The sequence below is a fragment of the Pelophylax lessonae genome, assembly GCF_965119305.1.
Source record: "Pelophylax lessonae genome assembly, chromosome: 11".
In the NCBI taxonomy this organism is placed as follows: Eukaryota; Metazoa; Chordata; class Amphibia; order Anura; family Ranidae; genus Pelophylax; species Pelophylax lessonae.
The window spans coordinates 217198757-217218891 of NC_138778.1; the positions used below are offsets into that span (position 1 = coordinate 217198757).

Here is a 20135-nt window from a genome sequence, read left to right on the forward strand (position 1 = left end):
CTTTCTTCCTTTATTTGCTTTTGTTTGCTGTATGTCAGGTGTCACCCAATGCTGACATGTGTCACTGGGTGTCATGGCTGCACTCATTCACCTGCACTGATCGGTCAATGTGACAATCTGTGCCCTAAAGTGATACAATGTATAAAGGTCAAGTCTTAACTTTTGCAAAGTTTATTTTTTTAATCATTCAGTTTTAATCAATCAATTCACATTTCTACATTGCAGGAATGTGCGTAAAATTGTGCGCTTTCCTGCAATGCGCAGTAACGCGATTCCGTTTTCTAGATGTGCAGTGATGCCATTAATGCTTGGTGCGCTTTCCTGCAGTGTGCAGTAACGCACTGCCCTTTTCCAGATGTGCGGCGGTGCCATTCATTCTTTGCTCACTTTGCTGCAATGCACAGTAATAGGCTGCCCATTTGCAGGTGTGGGGCAGTGCCATTCATCCTTTGCTCACTTTGCTGCAGTGCACAGTAACACACTTCCCTTTTCTAGATGTGCAGCAGTGCCATTCATTCTGTGTTTACTTTCCTGCAATGCACAGTAACGCACTGCCCTTTTCCAGATGTGCGATGGTGCCATTCATTTGTTGTTCGCTTTCCTGCGACGCACAGTAACGCACTGCCCTTTTCCAGATGTGCAGTGGTGCCATTCATTCTTTGTTCACTTTCCTGCAATGCACAGTAACAGGCTGCCCTTTTCCAGATGTGCGGCGGCGCCAATAATTTTTAGTTTGCTTTCCTGCAATGCGCAGTAACGTGCTTTCCTTTTTTTCAGTTGTGCGGCGGTGTCAATAATTCTGTGTTCACTTTCCTGCAATGCGCAGTAATGCACTGCCCTTTTCCTGGATGTGCGGCGGTGCCATTCATTCTTTGTTCACCTTCCTGCAATGCACAGGAACGCACTGCTCTTTTGCAGATGTGTGGCGGCGCCATTAATTCTTTATTCGCTTTACTATAATGCACAGTAACGCACTACCCTTTTCCAGATGTGCGGCAGTGCCATTCATTCTTTGTTCCCTTTCCTGCAATGCACAGTAACACGCTGCCCTTTTCCAGATGTGCGGCGGTGCCATTCATTCTTTGTTCCCTTTCCTGCAATGCACAGTAACACGCTGCCCTTTTCCAGATGTGCGGCGGTGCCATTCATTCTTTGTTCCCTTTCCTGCAATGCACAGGAACACGCTGCCCTTTTCCAGATGTGTGGCAGTGCCATTCATTCTTTGCTCACTTTGCTGCAATGCGCAGTAACAGGCTGCTCCTTTTCAAGATGTGCGGCGGTGCCATTCATTCTTTGTTTGCTTTCCTGCAATGCACAGTAATAGGCTGCCCATTTGCAGGTGTGCGGCGGTGCCATTCATCCTTTGCTCCCTTTGCTACTATGCACAGTAATGCACTGCCCTTTTCCAGATGTGCGGCGGGGGCCATTCATTCTTCGTTCACTTTCCTGCAATGTGCAAGAATTTAATCATTCCGTTTTAATCAATCAATTCACATTTCTACATTGCAGGAATGTGCGTAAAATCGTGGGGTTTCCTGCGATGCGCAGTAACGCGCTGCCCTTTTCCAGATGTGCGGCGGTGCCAATCATTCTTTGTTCCCTTTCCTGCAATGCACAGTACCGCACTGCCCTTTTCCAGATGTGTGGCGGTGCCATTCATTCTTTGTTTGCCTTGCTGCAATACACAGTAACGCACTGCCCTTTTCCAGATGTGCAGCGGTGCCATTCATCCTTTGCTCACTTTGCTGCAATGCTCAGTAATGCACTGCCCTTTTCCAGATGTGCAGCGGTGCCATTTATTCTTTATGCACTTTCCTGCAATGCGCAATAACATGCTTCCATATTTTTTCCTAATGGCACACACCATGCGCTTCAGCACAATGCGATTCCTCAATAGGGTCACACATAGGGTAGCCCATGAAAAGGAGGGAGGTAAAAACAGGCAGCTAAGATTCAATATCACCACGACCGCCTACCTTAACCACTTAAGCCCCGGAAGATTTTACCCCCTTCCTGACCAGGGTTTTTTTTGCGATTTTTCTTTACTGCGTGACTTTGACGGACAATTGCGCGGTCGTGCGACGCTGTACCTAAACGAATTTCACATCCTTTTTTTCCCACAAACAGAGCTTTCTTTTGGTGGTATTTGATCACCTGTGCGATTTTAACAAAAAAACAGCGAAAATTTTTGCAAAAATAACAATATTTTTCACTTTTTTTATACGAAATTTCCCCCCAAAAAAATGTAAAAATCAAAATTTTTTAACATTTTCGGCCAAATTGTTTTACGCTACATATGTTTGGTAAAAAAAAATCGCAAAAAGCGTATTTTGATTGGTTTGCGCAAAAGTTATCGCGTTTACTAACAAAGGGAAAGATTTTTGTCATTTTTGGTGTTTTTTTTTTAACGAGTAATGGCGGCGATCTGCGATTTTTTTTGTGGCACTGCCACATTGCGGCGGACAGATCGGACCCTTGACTGACATTTTTGACACTTTTGGGGGTACCAGTGACATTACTGCAGTAATCAGTGCTATACATATGCACTGTTACTGCAAAAATGACACTGGCAGGGAAGGGGTTAACTGTATTGGACAGGGAGGGGTTAAGTGTGTCCTAGGGGCGTGATTCTAACTGTAGGGGGACAATGCTATTGGTGTAAAAACAAAGATCAACGGTTCTACATAGTAGAACTGTCTGATCTTCATTTTTACACAGGGAGAATGACAGGCGGCTTGTTTACATAAGCCGCTCTGTCTTTCTCCCGCTGTACCGGCGATCGTAGTGTGACCGGCGGACATCGGGTCCGCCGGTCACACGCCCGCACTCCTCTGTGAACGAGCCGAGGCGGGCGCGCGCCTCAGCGGGCGCGCGCTCGCCCGCTATTGGCTCTAAAAGGAGTGACGGGCGAGTGACGTAGACCTACGTCACTCTGCCTGGCCGGGGCTGACTGCCGCAGTAAATATACTGTGCGCAGTCGGCAACCGGTTAAGCTGCAATGGCAGCCAGATGAGGCTGTACACATGCTGCGGCCACGATGCTTTACTACAAAAATGATACCTCTGCTGCATTCAGGGGGCAATACTGCAGCCTCTTGGAAGTCCTTTTACAGCAAGGCTGGAGTGTGAGAGGAAGAAGCAGCACAAAGAGCCAGCCAGTTCATGTGCGGAGAAGAAGCATGCTGATAGGAGAAGAGAGCAGAGTGATATAGAGAGACAAGCTCATCACTGTGCTGCTTCTCCTTTTACTGTCCAGTCACAGGATGGGGGTGCGTCCGGGATGGCCTAGGCTGGGAGGAAGTGGATGGAATGATGATGCTCACTAGGCTGAGGACATCTAGTGGCAGAAATAAAATACTGCAGAAAAAAGTCTCTAGAATTGAAGGTAAATATTACAGCAAAAGGTGGATTTGTTATTTTTTTCTTTTAATAGGCTAGACGTTTCTATCTTGTTATTTTTAAAGCTGAACTCCAAGCAAGCAGATAAAGATAGGTGAAATGCAGATCTGTGAATTGTTTTATTGCACAATAGATTAGATAGCCATTTTTTCAGATTCTAATACCCCTACTATATAGCACAGCTAGGTCCTAGACCTTACTTTTCTATCTGCAGGTAAAGCAGTACAGCTTGGTCACCAGGGGCAGACTGGCAACTTTCGGCCCAGGGGGAAAGTACAAACCAGAGGCCCATGGTGCAGCGACTCTGCCCCCTTCCCCCCACTCTCCCTCTTCCCGCCCTCCTCCTGATCCCCATTCCAAGCTGAAGCCCTGCTCCAGATACTCTCTACTTACTGGCTGAATCCAGGTTCCTAACCTGGCCAGCGGGGGGCGGTTGGAGGGGAGCTGGGACAGCTCGGTTGGAGCTGCCTGGCGAAGGAGAGTCTCAAGTGGGGCATGGAACCGGCCTCTGCTCAGACACATTTTACACCATCCATGCTGGGGGGAGGCCTGCGCTCTGTCCTTGTCCTTATCCCACACTCAGTAGGTCAGCGGTGGAGACTTTTTACTTCTCTTTATCAGGCATCCTTTAGGCATGTCTGTGGCAGAAGCAGTGCAGCCTTTTTACGGGGAATCAGAGTGGCTCAGGGGGCAATTTCCCCCCCTGCCCCCTGGCCCAGTCCTCCCCTGTTGGTCACAGACCTGCATCAGCCCGTAACAGGATTTTGATTTTTGGAGGCCTTTTAGTTCTGCTATGAGCCCAGACTGGCAGCTGCAGAAAACTGCAACCTGATTTTCCACTGCTGATCGTTCTGCGATGACAACATGGATGTAAAAAAAGGTAAAAGCTATTTATACATTCCTCCATCCTGTTCTGCACCGCTGTGACCTCGGGGTCACTGGTGACAGAAACACTGCAGGGGAATCACTTTTGTTTCTCAGTGCACTCATTAACCCTCCATTGGCTCTCTCCCATTTTTTGGTTGGGACCTTTGCACCTTCGTGCCCTGAGCAAGCTGCACACCAGATGGAAGTCAGATATGGGATCATGAATTTTCCTTCTGGCGTATTTCTTAACTCCTTGATATGTGAAGGGTTATGGGAAGACAAGGCAATGGACTATGAATTGAATTATTACAAATAGAGCGGGGGGGGGGCCGGGGCCCCCAGACCTCTCAGTATAGGGCCAGGGGGCGAGCCGGGGCTGAGCCGGGGGGGGGGGAGAGCCAGGGCCCCCAGACCTCTCAGTATAGGACCAGGGGGCGAGCCGGGGCCGAGCCGGGGGGGGGGGGGAGCCGAGGCCAAGCCGGGGGGGGGGGGAGCCGGGGCCCCCTGACCTCTCAGTATAGGGCCAGGGGGCGAGCCGGGGGGGGGGAGCCAGGGCCCCCAGACCTCTCAGTATAGGGCCTGGGGCGAGCCGGGAACGGGGGGGGAGCTGAGGCCAAGCCAGGGGGGGGGAGCCGGGGCCCCCTGACCTCTCAGTATAGGGCCAGGGGGCGAGCCGGGGGGGGGGGGGAGTCAGGGCCCCCAGACCTCTCAGTATAGGGCCTGGGGCGAGCAAGGGCCCCCAGACCTCTCAGTATAGGGCCAGGGGGCGAGCCGTGGCCGAGCTGGGGGGGGGGAGCCGGGTGGGGGGGGGGAGGCGGGGCCCCCAGACCTCTCAGTATAGGGCCAGGGGGCGAGCTGGGGCCGAGCCGGGGGGGGAGCCGGGGCCGAGCCGGGGGGGGGGAGCCAGGGCCCCCAGACCTCTCAGTATAGGGCCACATCAGAGATTTTACAAATGTTCGCAGGCCAAAAAAAAATCAGCCTTATAAATTAAAAACTAAAAATGTAAATGAAAGAATGCGTTTCTGTAATCAGTATGATGGGAGTCCGATCAAAGGAGAAAGAACTGAACAAAGGAAAGAGATTCCATAACACTTCAACCCATAATGAAGGTCTGCATCAATCTCCACACACAGAGTCTCATCTCTCAGAAACCCCAGGGTCCCCTTTACATTAGGATCTGCATCAGAGTTCCCCCTTACATAGGACCCCCATCAGAGTCCACTCCTTACACCAGAGTGCCCTCTTACTTCAGGGTCCCCATCAGAGACCCCCCTTACACCAGACTCCACACCAGAAGCCGCCCTTACACCAGAATCCACACCAGAAACCCCACTTACATCAGAGTCCCCCCTACATTAGGGTCTCCATTTAGAGTCCACTTTACATCAGGATCCGCATAAGAGTTCCCCCTTACATCAGGCTTCCCCCTTACATCAGATTCTACACCAGAGTCCCTCCTTACATCAGGGTCCCCATCAGAGTCCCCTTTACATCAGGATTTGCATATGAGTTCCCCCTTACATCAGGGTCCCCCCTTACATCAGGGTCCCCCTATAAGGTAAACCAGATTCCCAGTACCAGAAAACCAGTGCTCGCACACACGCACGCGCACATATGAATTAGCTTGTGTACTTGGTGCCCTGTGGCTTATTTAAACTGGCCTTGTACAGTACAGTGAGCAGTTGCTGAATGGTCTGCAGCTTGTACCTGTATTCTGGTGACCTGATCCATTGAACCCTCTTACCTGTGTATGACCCGGCTTTCTCCTGGACTCTGCCTTTATTCCTACATTAACCTTGTTCACCTGATCTCTCTGACCTCGGCCTGTTTACTGGACTCCTCTTTGCCTGCTGATTCTGTACTGCGCTGCCCAGTTGTTACCGACAATGGCCTGCTTGCTGGCCGTGCTCTGCCTGCTGACTTGGTCCCCGGTTACCCGGCTGCTGCTGGCTGGTTGCTGGCTGCATATCGGCTCTGCTACCATCTCCTCCTCTGGTGCCAAGCTGCTTCAGTACCCTGTTCTTAGGACTGTGACTCCCAGCTTCACCCACCTAATAGTGGACTTCACCAGCTACTCTGGCACTTGTGCCTCTCCGTGCCCTTACACTCTCTGTCTCCACCTTCAGGAGTGTTGTGATGGTGAATGACATCATACCCCCGTGGTACCATGTGATACCCCCCTTATGTCAGACTCTACAACAGAGTCCACCCTTACATTACGGTCCCTCCTTATATCAGGGTCCCCATCAGAGACCCCCCTTACACCAGACTCAACACCAGAGACCCTCCTTACATCATGGTCCCCCCTTACATCAGGGTCCCTACCAGTGTCCCCCGATACACCAGATTCTACACCAGAGTCCACCCTTTCATCATAGTCCCTCCTTACATCAGGGTTCCCATCAGAAGCCCCCCTTACACCAGGGTCCCCATCAGAAACTCCCCTTACACCAGACTCCACCCCCCCAGAACCCCCCCGCCCTTACACCAGACTCAACACCAGAGACCCTCCTTACATCATAGTCCCCCCTTACATCAGGGTCCCTATCAGTGTCCCCCGATACACCAGATTCTACACCGGAGTCCACCCTTTCATCATAGTCCCCCCTTACATCAGGGTCTCCATCAGAAACTCCCCTTACACCAGACTCCACCCCACAGAACCCCCCCCCCCCGCCCTTACACCAGACTCAACACCAGGGACCCCCCTTACATCAGTCAAATAAAACCAAAGAATTTCCAAGCTCAACTTACGGACCAGCCAGCGACCAACTGAATCAATCTGTATAACAGTATGCTTTAAAAACAGGGGTTTAGTTGCACACTTTTGCAAATACATGCGTAAGCTGCAGGCCCTGGCAAGGCACCCTGATATCTGCAGACCCTAACTCTACCTTTTAGGAGTCTCCACACTGGGAGCACATCAGGGTCTCCATCAGAGACCCCCTTTACACAGACTCCACACCAGAGACCTTCCTTATATCAGGGTCCCTCCTTACATCAGGGTCCATGTCAGCATTCCCTCTTACATCAGACTCTACACCAGAGTCCTACCTTTTATCATAGTCCCCTCCTTACATCAAGGTTCCCATCAGAGACCTCCTTACACCAGACTCAACACCAGAGACCCCCCTTACATCAGGCTCCCCATCAGAGACCCCCTCCTTACACCAGACTCAACACTAGAGACCCCCCCTCACATCAGGGTCCCCATCAGAGATCCCCCTTACACCAGACTCCACACCAGAGACCCCCCCTTACATTAGGGTCCCCATCAGAGACCCCCCTTACACCAGACTCCACACCAGAGACCCCCCTTACATCAGGGTCCCCATCAGAGACCTCCTTTACATCAGGGTCCCCATCAGAGACCCCCTTACACCATACTCCTCACTAGAGACCCTCCTTACATCAGGGTCCCCATCAGAGACCTCCCTTACATCGGGGTCCCTATCAGAGACCCCCTTACACCATACTCCACACCAGAGACCCTCCTTACATCAGGGTCCCCATCAGAGACCCCCCTTACACCAGACTCCACACCAGAGACCCCCCTTACATCAGAGTCCCCATCAGCATTCCCCCTTACACCAGACTCTACACCAGAGTCCACCCTTTTATTATCGTTCCCCCTTACATCAGGGTTCCCATCAGAGACCCCTTACACCAGACTCCACATCAGAGACCCCCCTTATAATATCAAATAAAACCAAAGAATTTCCAAGCTCAACCTACCGACCAGCCTTCGACCCACCAAATTGTCCTGTCTAACAGTATGCGTTAAACACAGGGGTTTAGTTGCACACATTTGCAAATACATGCATAAGCTGCAGGCCCCGGCAAGGCACCCTGATATCTGCAGACTCTACCTATAACTTTTGAGAGTCTCCACAGTGGGAGCACATCAGGGTCCCCATCAGGGACCCCCTTTACATTAGACTCCACACCGGAGACCCTCCTTACATCAGGATCCCAATCAGCATCCCCGCATATATCAGACTCTACACCAGAGTCCACCCTTTCATCATAGTCCCCCCTTACATCAAGGTCCCAATCAGCGTCCCCCCTTACACCAGACTCCACTCCAGAGACCCCCCTTACATCAGGATCCCCTTTAGAGACCCACCTTACACCAGAGTCCCTCCCCAGGGTGGGAGCATGGTAGTAGTAACAGGGCAGCACAGTGGTAGTAGCAGAAGGGCAGGAGCTTGGTAATAGCAGTAGTGCGGGGGCGTGGTAGCAGGTGCAGGGTGGGAGGGGGTGGCAGCAGCAAGGCAGGAGTGTGGCGGTAGCAGCAGGGTGGGAATTTGGTAGTAGCAGCAGGGTGGGAGCATTGTAGTAAAAACAGGGCTGGAGTGTGATAGTAGCGGCAAGGTGAGAGTGTGGTAGTAGCGGCAAGGTGAGAGTATGGTAGTAGCGGCAAGGTGAGAGTGTGGTAGTAGCGGCAAGGTGAGAGTATGGTAGTAGCGGCAAGGTGAGAGTGTGGTAGTAGCGGCAAGGTGAGAGTATGGTAGTAGCGGCAAGGTGAGAGTGTGGTAGTAGCGGTAAGGTGAGAGTATGGTAGTAGCGGCAAGGTGAGAGTGTGGTAGTAGCGGCAAGGTGAGAGTATGGTAGTAGCGGCAAGGTGAGAGTGTGTTAGTAGCGGCAAGGTGAGAGTATGGTAGTAGCGGAAAGGTGAGAGTATGGTAGTAGCGGCAAGGTGAGAGTGTGGTAGTAGCGGCAAGGTGAGAGTATGGTAGTAGCGGCGAGGTGAGAGTATGGTAGTAGCGGCAAGGTGAGAGTATGGTAGTAGCGGCAAGGTGAGAGTGTGGTAGTAGCGGCAGGGTGGGAGTGTGGTAGTAGCAGTAAGATGGGAGTGTGGTAGTAGCAGCAGGGTGGGAGTATGATAGTAGCTGCAGGGTGGGAGTGTGGTAGTAGCAGCAGGGTGGGAGTCAGGAGGCAGCGGAATAAGCATGGACGGAGGAAGTTTCGTCCTCCTGTAAACGCTGGGCCAAGCACTTGGTTGGTTACTATTGGACCTCTGCTCACCTGGAGTGACACCTGTGTGTGAGCACAGCGGACCAACATTGAGGGCACGCCACTGACCCTAATCTTGTGTGGCCCATGGGCCATGGTCTAGAGATAGGGTTGCCACCTCATCCCTTTAAACCAGGACATATATTAATTACACAGGTTCTGAGGATAAAAAAAGGCACTAAGTGTGTTTAATTACCACCTTAATCAGCCACAGAACCTTTGTAATTATTATGTGTCCTGGTGTAAAGGGATGAGGTGGCAACCCTATCTCTAGAGACCCCTGCTATAGAGAATCAGATTGGCGGGCTCCTGAATTATAAGGTTAGGGCTGCTTTAAAGCTGACCTCTAGGCAAATATTTAAACCAAAAATATAATAAAATCTTCTGCATATATAGATTAAAAAAAAAAAAAAAATCAAGGCCATCGAGTTCAATCAATAGAAAAAAATAAATAAATGATTAGCACAAGTTCCTGTTTCAAATTACCAGTTTATCTCCTGATTGCTGCACACCGGGGGAAGCAGGGCCCTATTGAATTGCTGAAAGCGGTCAGTCTAATTTTGGGATCATGCTTGCAGGACAGGAGGACCTTATTGGTGTTCTGCTGCTCTTTCCTTGTCCAATCACAGGCTGGGAGAGCCCAATTTTTCCATTATCATCTATCAGATAGGAGAGTGAGGGTAAGGGGGGGGGGGGGGGGGTGTTAAATTGTCCATATAGAGCAGGGGTGTCAAACTCAATTTAATCGCGGGCTGCATCAGCATTATGGTTGCCCTCAAAGGGCCGGATATATCTGTAGGATTAGATGTCCAGAGCACCCCACGCCCCCTTACACCCTTACATGAGATGTCAAGAGCTTCCCCCCAACATCAGCAGTCAAGGGTCAACCACCCTTCCTTACATCACAATGCACACCCTTACCTTGTGTTCCTGCTAGGAAGAAGATACAGGTGGATCTGAGAAGTGCAGGGTCTGGAGGAGAACCAGAGGAGGGCTGGAGTCAGCTTTCAGAGTCTGCAGAATGCTGAGGCCAGGGGGGGCGGAGGCAAGGTGGTGTTGCGGCTGCACAGAGAGGTGCAGGATCTGTAAGAGGAGTTCTGCCCTCCTCTCTTCTGCGGACTGCTGAGAGGGGGGTGGGCAAAGACGAGCCTTTCTGCAGCTTGCCCAGAGGAGTGCAGGATCTGGTAAAGGAGTTCTGTCCTCTCTTCTGCCGACTACAGAGACAAGGGGGTGCCCACAGCTGCAGGACAGGTGCGAGGGTCACATGAAATGGCCTGGAAGGCCGCATTCAGCCTGCGGGCCTTGTGTTTGACACCTGTGATATAGAGGATGCTATGAAAGTATGGCATTACATAGTAGTGATCGACCGATATCGTGTTTTTGTTGCCGATACCAATATTTTGGCCATTGAATATCAGTATTGGCCAATATTGGCTTTACATTTAAAAGCATTTGAAACGCCAAGTTTGGCTGTTTTGAATGCTGTAATTATTTTGAATCTGGCGCCGAGTACCCGGAAGTGATGTCATGTAATGTGATGTTTTTTACATGGAGACCCGATCAGAGCCGAATGCAGCTTTGATCGGGTCTTCGGTGGCCGTGCAGGTAGGAAGTCCGGGTCTCCCAATAGGTCAGGAGACCCAGGCAAGCTGAGGAAGGCGGCAGGACTCGGAGGGGGGGGGGGCTCCTTGTAATGGCAGCCGATCGGCTTCTCAGCTGCATCGTTTGTCATTACAAGACAGCCGCCTGTCGGCTATGGATGCCGGTACCGGGGTGATGGCTCTAGCTGCAGCCATCACTCCAGTACAGCACTTTCCTGAAATATCGGCAATATCGCTAACCTCAGGGGCCGATTCTGATATATCCGGGAAAGTGCATATCGGCCCTCGATAATCGGTCGATCTCTACCAGGGGCAGACTGGCAACTTTCGGCCCAGGGGGCAAGTAAAAACCAGAGGCCCATGATGCAGCGACTCGGCCCCACTCCCACTCTCCCTATTCCTGTCCTCCTCCTGACCCCCATTCCAAGCTGAAGCCCTGCTCCAGATACTCTCTACTTACCGGCTGAATCTGGGTTCCTGACCTGGCCAGCAGAGGGTGGTTAGGGGGAGCCAAGACAGCTTGATCGGGGCTGGCCGGGGAGAAGAGTCTCCAGTGTGGCATGGAACTGGCCTCTGCTTAGACACAGTTTTCACCATCCATGCTGGGGAGGGAGGCCTGCGCTCTGTCCTTGTCTTCACCCCACACTTAGTAGGTCAGTGGCAGGGACTTTTTACTTCTCTTCACCAGTCTGTGACAGAAGTGGTGCAGCCTTTATATGGGGCATCAGAGCGGTCCGGGGGGCAATTGCCCCCCTGCCCCCTGGCCCAGTTCTCAGGGCCGGACTGGCCTATCGGGATACCGGGAAATTTCCCGATGGGCCGCCGGCCCTGGGGCCGCTTTAAGACCCGGCCGCCCGCAGCGCCGCTTTAAGACCCGGCTGCCCACAGCGCCACTTTAAGACCAGGCTGCCCGCAGCGCCGCTTTAAGCATTGGCGGCCGCTGCATTGATTGGGGCCGCTCGCCGGTCGCCGGCGCCGCTGATAATGGTTGGCCACTGCAGGCCTGCACTGCCCCGCCCCCCGCTGGGCTCCGTCTCTCCTACGTCAGCCGCTGTGAGCGGCATGACGTCACGAGGCGGCTGCCCCTGCGCGGCGGCTCGGCGGCGGTGCATGAGCTGAGGCGAGCTGTGGCTGGCGCGGCTGCTGAAGAATGTCTCTCACGGCGCCGACAAGGATGGTCCCTCCTCCTGTGAAACAGACGAGACGTCATGCGCCACATGTGATGTGATCGCAGGTGAGGGGGCTTACTAAGGGGTCTGTAGTGGGAGGGGCTTACTAAGGGGTCTGTAGTGGGAGGGGCTTACTAAGGGGTCTGTAGTGGGAGGGGTTTACTGAGGGGTCTGTACTGGGAGGAGGGCTTACTAAGGGGTCTGTAGTGGAAAGGGGGGCTTACTAGGGGGTCTGTACTGGTAGGGGGGCTTACTAAGGGGTCTGTAGTGGGAGGGGGCTTACTGGGGGGTCTGTACTGGTAGGGGGGCTTACTAAGGGGTCTGTAGTGGGAGGGGGGCTTACTGGGGGGTCTGTACTGGTAGGGGGGCTTACTAAGGGGTCTGTACTGGGAGGGGGGCTTACTGGGGGGTCTGTACTGGGAGGGGGGCTTACTGAGGGGTCTGTACTGGTAGGGGGCTTACTGAGGGGTCTGTATTGGTAGGGGTCTTACTGAGGGGTCTGTACTGGTAAGGGGCTTACTGGGGGGTCTGTAGTGGGAGGGGGGCTTACTGAGGGGTCTGTACTGGTAGGGGGCTTACTTAGGGGTCTGTACTGGTAAGGGGCTTACTGGGGGGTCTTTACTGGGAGGGGGGTTTACTGAGGGGTCTGTACTGGGAGGGGGGTTTACTGAGGGGTCTGTACTGGGAGGGGGGCTTACTGGGGGAATCTGTACTGGGAGGGGGGCTTGCTGGGGGGTCTGTACTGAGAGGGGGGCTTACTGAGGGGTCTGTACTGGGAGGGGGGCTTACTGAGGGGTCTGTACTGGGAGGCTTGCTGAGGGGTCTGTACTGGGAGGGAGGCTTACTGAGGGGTCTGTACTGGGAGGGGGGTTTACTGAGGGGTCTGTACTGGTAGGGGGCTTACTGAGGGGTCTGTACTGGTAAGGGGCTTACTGGGGGGTCTGTAGTGGGAGGGGGGCTTACTGAGGGGTCTGTACTGGTAGGGGGCTTACTGAGGGGTCTATACTGGTAAGGGGCTTACTGGGGGGTCTGTAATGGGAGGGGGGTTTACTGAGGGGTCTGTACTGGCAGGGGGGTTTACTGGGGGGTCTGTACTGGGAGGGGGGCTTGCTGGGGGGTCTGTACTGAGGGGGGCTTGCTGGGGGGTCGGTAATGGGAGGGGGGCTTACTGAGGGGTCTGTACTGGGAGGGGGGCTTACTGAGGGGTCTGTACTGGGAGGGGGGCTTACTGAGGGGTCTGTACTGGGAGGGGGACTTACTGAGGGGTCTCTACTGGGAGGGGGACTTACTGAGGGGTCTGTACTGGGAGGGGGGCTTACTGGGGGGTCTGTACTGAGAGGGGGGCTTGCTGGGGGGTCTGTACTGAGAGGGGGGCTTGCTGGGGGGTCTGTACTGGGAGGGGGACTTACTGAGGGGTCTGTACTGGGAGGGGGGCTTACTGGGGGGTCTGTACTGGGAGTGGGGCTTACTGGGGGGTCTGTACTGGGAGGGGGGCTTACTGAGGGGTCTGTACTGGGAGGAGGGCTTACTGAGGGGTCTGTACTAGGAGGAGGGCTTGCTGGGGGGTCTGTACTGGGAGGGGGGCTTGCTGGGGGGTTTGTACTGGGAGGGGGGCTTGCTGGGGGGTCTGTACTGGGAGGGGGGCTTGCTGGGGGGTCTGTACTGGGAGGGGGACTTACTGAGGGGTCTGTACTGGGAGGGGGGCTTACTGGGGGGTCTGTACTGGGAGGGGGGCTTACTGGGGGGTCTGTACTGGGAGGGGGGCTTACTGAGGGGTCTGTACTGGGAGGGGGACTTACTGGGGGGTCTGTACTGGGAGGGGGGCTTGCTGGGGGGTCTGTACTGGGAGGGGGGCTTGCTGGGGGGTCTGTACTGGGAGGGGGGCTTACTGGGGGGTCTGTACTGGGAGGGGGGCTTGCTGATGGGTCTGTATTGTATTAGGGATAGGGGGGAAACAGCATTGTATTAGGGGGAGGGGGGGGGGGTCAGCATTTTATAAGGGGGAGGGGCCGGGGGAACAGCATTTTATTAGGGGGAGGGAGGGTCAGCATTGTATTAGGGGGAGGGAGGGTCAGCACTGTATTAGGGGGAGGGACGTTGCGCTGAAAATGATGTTGCGCTGAAAATGACGTTGCGCTGGTATAATGATGCAATGCTATGGGGCTGGTATGTCATTTTTTCCAGGGCTGGTTTTCATACCCAGTCTGGCCCTGCCAGTTCTCCCCTGATCTCTACTTTGCACATGTAGAGAGGGACATTTCTGCCCATTCTTCTTTGCAAAATATCTCAAGCTCTGTCAGATTGGATGGAGAGCGTCTGTGATCAGCAATTTTCAAGTATTGCCACAGATTCTCAATTGGAATTAGAAAAAAAACGAACAAACTTTCCTAAAACATTTTTTTCCTAAGCGTTTTCCCTGGAAATACTGCGCATCAATGGCCGCCGGGTGTGTGAGGTTTTATTTCAGCAGTTGCAGCTCGGAGAGGTCGACCTGTCTGTAGTGATATAAAGATATACAATTTGTTACAATGAATCCTTTGCCTTAAACCTTAGAAATCCAGGTTTTATTGACTTGTGACTAATCTGCCGGACTCCATTCCCCCCACTTTCTGTTCTGGGGTCAGAGAACAGTCTGTGCTGTTTGTTATGTGGATTTCGGAGGAGGAATTGTGTGATTGATGCTGGCCTGTGGGAGCCGATGAATCTCGGCACCGCCATCCCTAGATACAGTGTAATGTCATATGACTCATGTGTTTGGACACTTCATAATTCTCCCAAAGAAAGTAAAACTAACAGGAGTTCATTGGGTTTACCATCTGTACAAGACCAACGGCTTTCCTCTACAGGGGTCACACAGCTGAAAGAGAACTGGCCACAGCTGGGATTGTGCAAGAATCTGAACTATCCACTTTAGGTACACGTAAACCCAATTACCCATCTTCTAAAGTCATGGATTTAATCTGCAGATTTCATTATAATCTTGGTGATCCTGCCATGAAGACCTTTGTTCAGGCACTTCCTGTTGTCGGGTGACAACGCTCTGTCTCTGTCACCAACTGCGCTCCTTCGTTGTCACCTGGCCACATGGACTTCGGATAAAGGTGGCAGTTTCAACACACCTGACTAGGGTACCACAGATGACTCCAAACCCAATTACCCATCTTCTAAAGTCATTTCGGATTAAATCTGCAGATTTCATTATAATCCTGGTGATCCTGCCATGAAGACCCTTGTTCGGGCACTTCCTGTTGTAGGGTGATAACGCTCTGTCCCTGTCACCAATTGCGCTCCTGCGTTCTCACCTGGTCACAGAGACTTCATATGAAGGTGGCAGTTTCAACACACCTGACTAGGGTACCACAGGTGACTCCAAACCCAATTACCCATCTTCTAAAGTCATTTTGGATTAAATCTGCGGATTTCAGATTTCATTATAATCTTGGTGATCCTGCCATGAAGACCCTTGTTCATGCACTTCCTGTTGTAGGGTGACAACGTTCTGTCTCTGTCACCAATTGAACTCCTGCATTGTCACCTGGTCATATGGACTTTGGATGAAGGTGGCAGTTTCAACACATCTGACTAGGGTACCACAGATGACTCCAAACCTGTACCTCGTTCCGACATGTACCTCCCCCCATTATAATTAGGAACAAATGAGGAACAACATCGATCTAGAGTAAATTTGGCCAGCTTGGCCATTTATTAACCACTTCCCGCAAACCAACGTACCTGTACATCGGCTTGCAGAAGTGGTTGTACTGGGATGATGCCTGCAATGGCAGGCATCAACCCTGTACTGTTTTTTAGAGCCAGCGGTCGGCTTTCAGGAGATAACAGCCTATGCGGCCCAGCAGCCGATCAGACCGTTATCCCAGTGAGCAGGAGGAGACGTTCCCCCCCTCCCTCTCCTGCCGTCTTCCACCACTCTGCCCGGTTCTCCCATCCACCGAGCAACCAGCTGGCACGTCCACCGGCTGGTTGGAGTCAGTGGCGGCTGGTGAAGTTTTAAGATGGGGGGGCGCAAGACCCCGCCCTTCCATTTTGACCCCTCCCGTTTCTCAGAAGCCATTTTGTCCCATGTATTTTGCTTGCGTGAACCAATTCTCCCAATATATCACATATTAAGGGGTCCATCAGTACTATTATATCCTATAATAGGGAACAGGGACCCTATTATGGGATATACTGTGAGACATCCTATTATGGGATACATGGACTGAGAAGGGCACAAACCCCACAGTACAGACCCCCCCCAGCACAAACCCCTCAAGCACAAACCCCACACAAACAACTCAAGCACAAACCCCACAGTACAGGCCCTCTAGCATAAACCCCACAGTACATGCTCCCTTCAATATAGTGACCAGTATAAATGCCCCCTTTCAATGTAGTGACCAGCATACATGTCCCCAATGCAGTGACCAGTATACATGTCCCCAATGCAGAGCTATGCGTGCGTGCCTCCAATGCAGTGACCACCAGTGTACATGTCCCCAATGCAGAGATATGCGTGCGTGCCTCCAATGCAGTGACCACCAGTGTACATGTCCCCAATGCAGAGATATGCGTGCGTGCCTCCAATGCAGTGACCACCAGCATACATGTCCCCAATGCAGAGCTATGCATGCGTGCCTCCAATGCAGTGACCACCAGCGTACATGTCCCCAATGCAGAGATATGCGTGCGTGCCTCCAATGCAGTGACCACCAGCATACATGTCCCCAATGCAGAGCTATGCATGCGTGCCTCCAATGCAGTGACCACCAGTGTACATGTCCCCAATGCAGAGCTATGCGTGCGTGCCTCCAGTGCAGTGACCACCAGTATACATGTCCCCAATGCAGAGCTATGCGTGCGTGCCTCCAGTGCAGTGACCACCAGTGTACATGTCCCCAATGCAGAGCTATGCGTGCGTGCCTCCAATGCAGTGACCACCAGTGTACATGTCCCCAATGCAGAGATATGCGTGCGTGCCTCCAATGCAGTGACCACCAGCATACATGTCCCCAATGCAGAGCTATGCGTGCGTGCCTCCAGTGCAGCCAGTGACCACCAGTATACATGTCCCCAATGCAGAGCTATGCGTGCGTGCCTCCAGTGCAATGACCACCAGTATACATGTCCCCAATGCAGAGCTTTGCGTGCGTGCCTCCAGTGACCACCAGTATACATGTACCCAATGCATAGATATGCGTGCGTGCCTCCAATGCAGTGACCACCAGTGTACATGTCCCCAATACAGAGCTATGCGTGCGTGCCTCCAGTACAGTGACCACCAGTGTACATGTCCCCAATGCAGAGCTATGCGTGCATGCCTCCAGTGACCACCAGTATACATGTCCCCAATGCAGAGCTATTCGTGCGTGCCTCCAGTGCAGTGACCACCAGTATACATGTCCCCAATGCAGAGCTATGCGTGCATGCCTCCAGTGCAGCCAGTGACCACCAGTATACATGTCCCCAATGCAGAGCTATGCGTGCGTGCCTCCAGTGACCACCAATATACATGTCCCCAATGCAGAGCTATGCGTGCGTGCCTCCAGTGCAGTGACTACCAGTATACATGTCCCCAATGCAGAGCTATGCGTGCGTGCCTCCAGTGCAGCCAGTGACCACCAGTATACATGTCCCCAACGCAGAGCTATGCGTGCGTGCCTCCAGTGACCACCAGTATACATGTCCCCAATGCAGAGCTATGCGTGCATGCCTCCAGTGCAGGGACCACCAGTATACATGTCCCCAATGCAGAGCTATGCGTGCGTGCCTCCAGTGCAGTGACCACCAGTGTACATGTCCCCAATGCAGAGCTATGTGTGCGTGCCTCCATTGACCACCAATATACATGTCCCCAATGCAGAGCTATGTGTGCGTGCCTCCAGTGCAGTGACCACCAGTATACATGTCCCCAATGCAGAGCTATGCGTGCGTGCCTCCAGTGCAGCCAGTGACCACCAGTATACATGTCCCCAATGCAGAGCTATGCGTGCGTGCCTCCAGTGACCACCAGTATACATGTCCCCAATGCAGAGCTATGCGTGCATGCCTCCAGTGCAGTGACCACCAGTATACATGTCCCCAATGCAGAGCTATGTGTGCGTGCCTCCAGTGCAGCCAGTGACCACCAGTATACATGTCCCCAATGCAGAGCTATGCGTGCGTGCCTCCAGTGCAGTGACCACCAGTATACATATCCCCAATGCAGAGCTATGCGTGCGTGCCTCCAGTGCAGCCAGTGACCACCAGTATACATGTTCCCAATGCAGAGCTATGCGTGCGTGCCTCCAGTGACCACCAGTATACATGTCGCCAATGCAGAGCTATGCGTGCGTGCCTCCAGTGCAGCCATTGACCACCAGTATACATGTCCCCTCCCAATGCAGAGTTATGCGTGCGTGCCCGACTGAGAGCAGTGCACTTACCTGTGAGCCACGGTGGCTTCTCCCTCTCCTCTTCTTCGGCGGGCGGCGGGAAGGTGAGCGGCGCCGGCTTCTTCTCCGGACTGGACTCCTCTTCGGCGGCGGGAAGCTGACCGGGCGGTGACGGTGAGTGACTGATGCACGCACCGGCACCGCCCCCATTGCGACGTCACAATCGGATGGAGACTGGACCAATCACAGCCAGGATATCACGAAAGTGGGGGTGTCCTAGCGCAATGACCTGCGCCCAGGTTACGCCCCCAGAAGGCAGCCAATCGGCGCCTCTTCTGGGTCGTAAACCCCACCCCCCCTATAGCCACCACATAGGCCGGCGAACAAGATTTTTTTTTTCAAAACGTTATTGTTCTTTTTGTAATTTTTTTTTCTTTTTTTTAGGGGGGGCGGCGCCCTGGTGCCCCCTATGCACGGGCCGCCACTGGTTGGAGTCCTGAACGAAGCCGGATTTGACTTTTTCCGAGTTTCCGATGTAGTAACTCAGAAGTGACGTCACTTCCGGTTTACTCGGCTGCTAACAGCACCGATTTTAAAAAAAAGTGACAGTATACAAAAATGCAGATTTTGGCATTTTAAATACATTGAAGTTCAGAGGAGGGGTTCCCGATCCCTCCATAAAGAGCACTTGTCACAGCCTATTACTGTCACAAGGGATGCTTACATTCCTTGTGACAGCAATAAACGTGATCAGATTTTTTTTTTTTTATAAAAATATATAATAAACAGTGCTAAAAATAAAAAATGTAATAAAATAAACAGGAAAAAAAATAAAAAATGTTAAAGCGCCTCCGTCGCCGTGAGCTCACGCATGAAAGAAAACGCATACGTAAGTCGCGCCCGCAAATTAAAACGGTGTTCCAACCACACATGTGAGGTATGGCCGCGATTGCCAGAATGAGAGCAATAATTCTCGAAAAAAGACCTCCTCTGTAATTCTAAACTGGTAACCGCTAAAAATGTTTAAAGCGTCGCCTATGGAGATTTTTAAGTACCGTAGTTTGTCGCCATTTTTTTGTGTGTGCGCAATTTTAAACCGTAACATCTTAAGTATCTATTTACTTGGCATGACATCATCTTTCACAATATACAACAATTGGTCTTACTTTACTGTTAAGTTTTTTTTTAAATGCAGTGAAATTTATTTTTTCCCAAAAAAAATTGTGTTTGAAAGACCGCTGCACAAATACAGTGTGACATAAAATATATCAACGACCGTCATTTTATTCTCTAGGGTCTCTGCTAAAAATATATATAATGTTTGGGGGTTCTAAGTAATTTTCTAGCAAAAAATACAGATTTTTACTTGTAAGTAACAAATGTTAGAAATAGGCCTAGTCCTGATTTGGAGGGACTGTCCCTGATTTGGAACAAAGTCCCTCTGTCACTCTTTCCTCCTCATTTGTCTCTCATTTTGGTCTGATCTATGTAGTTGTTAATAAAATGCACTATTTATCTTTTAAAAAGTGTTTCCCAGTGATAAATCTTTCATCCAATGTCGAAATTCTGCATTTGTACATGTCAAAAGTCAGTATGAAGCAATCATAGTGGTAAAAACAAACACTTGTGGGTTTAACTAATCTTTTTTTTTTTTTGTAGAATTCTCCTTTAAGGGGGAGTGACAGGGGGTGTGGTCTAAACCTACATACTTTT

At 52.0% G+C, this 20135-nt stretch overlaps 1 long non-coding RNA gene across 1 annotated transcript in view; it reads right to left on the reverse strand.

Moving 5' to 3' along the window:
• Positions 1-20135, reverse strand: part of LOC309566710 — a 99983-nt gene that overhangs the window by 46486 nt on the left and 33362 nt on the right. The window lies entirely within an intron of this gene.